Source organism: Trichechus manatus, unplaced genomic scaffold (assembly GCF_000243295.1).
Source record: "Trichechus manatus latirostris isolate Lorelei unplaced genomic scaffold, TriManLat1.0 scaffold00097, whole genome shotgun sequence".
Lineage (NCBI taxonomy): Eukaryota > Metazoa > Chordata > Mammalia > Sirenia > Trichechidae > Trichechus > Trichechus manatus.
Genome location: NW_004444033.1, coordinates 3,606,324 through 3,607,665, shown reverse-complemented (window position 1 = coordinate 3,607,665; position 1,342 = coordinate 3,606,324). Strand labels below are relative to the sequence as shown.

Genomic DNA, 1,342 nt, shown 5'->3' with positions numbered 1-1,342 from the left:
CGCCCCGCCCCGCACGCCGAGCCACCCGGCCAGCACTGACCGGCGACCGCGGCCGGGCGGGGCGTCACCCGGGCCAGGTCCCCCAGCCCAGGACCTCCCGGAAACGCCAGGCAGCGCGGGGCCCTGGGCGGACGACTGGCTCCCTCACAGTCTGGAGCCGCCAAGCAGTCACTCCGCAAACCTCCCGTCGCGGTGCTCCGCGGAGCCCCCGGAGCTTCCCCAGCCGGCACCCTCAACCATCAGCCGAGCCCGGACACCCCCTCCCTGACGCGCCTGCAGACGGCGACCCTCGGGCCACTCTGTCCCTTTCTAATCCTCAACCCCCGCACCTGCCTCGCCTCAGCCCCGTCCCGGGTCGCCTTCGGGGCCTCTCAAGGTCAAGCCCTGGTCGCCAGTCCCGCTTCCCCGCTCGCCGCTACCCCCTCACGTCGAACATTCATCGGCGTTCTGAGCACTTCTCGGTGCCATAAACGGGCCTAGCTTGCCGGCCTCAACCTTCACACATCCTGTTCCTTTTCCCCTGGTAACTCCTGCTCTTCAAATTTTCCACTCCATCACCTCCTCCAGGAAGTCTACCTAGACTTCTGCTCTCCTGGCTGGTTTACCTTGTGATTTTATTGTCTGATTCCGACTCCACTCACCTTTACTCAGAGGCCACGCCTATCTTTTCATTGTTCCTTTTCTGTAGTTGTTTTTTTTTTTTAATTTTTGGTGAAAACATACACAGCAAAATCTGCTCCCACTCCAGTTTCTAGGCATAATGATCAGTCACATTGGTTACATTCTTGACACTGTGTCAACATTCTCATTATTTCTGTTCTAGTTGTTTCACTTCCCCTTCCTTGGTCTCCCTGCCCCCCAGCTGTGCTTTAAAATAGCTGTTGACCCTTTGGGCTTAGCAATACTCAAGGGTAACAATCTACTCTTTGGGCTAAAAATTGTTACTTAATTTAAAGTTGACTTCAGGTGACAGTTTCAATTCAAGGTTTGAAGAGCAACTCTGGGCCACAGTCTCAGGATCCAGGAAGTCTGGATTCTTTAAGAATTTGAAGCTCTGTTCCGTATTTTCTCCCTTTTAATCAGGATTCCTCTATTATTCTCCTGATCAGAACATTCAGTAGCGGTAGCCAGGCACCATCTAGATTTTCTGGTCTCAAGGTGGAGAAGATAGTGGTTCATGTGGACAATTAGTCCGGTAGTCCACCTTCCTGGTTAGGTTTCCTTCTTTCCCTTTTGTTCCAGATGAATAAAGACCAGTAGTTGTATCTTAGATGGCTGCTCATAAGCTTTTAAGACCCCAGACACTACTCACCATACTGGGAGGTAGAACATAAACTTTGAG

At 53.1% G+C, this 1,342-nt stretch overlaps 1 protein-coding gene across 1 annotated transcript in view; it reads right to left on the bottom strand.

Annotated features, from left to right (window-relative positions):
• Nucleotides 1–1,058, bottom strand: part of IRF5 (interferon regulatory factor 5) — a 14,402-nt gene extending 13,344 nt beyond the window's left edge. Inside the window, exon 1 of the mRNA XM_004382652.3 lies at nt 642–1,058. The gene's annotated coding sequence lies outside the window, so the exon portion shown is untranslated. The remainder of the gene's footprint in view (nt 1–641) is intronic.
• Nucleotides 1,059–1,342: the final 284 nt, after the last annotated feature.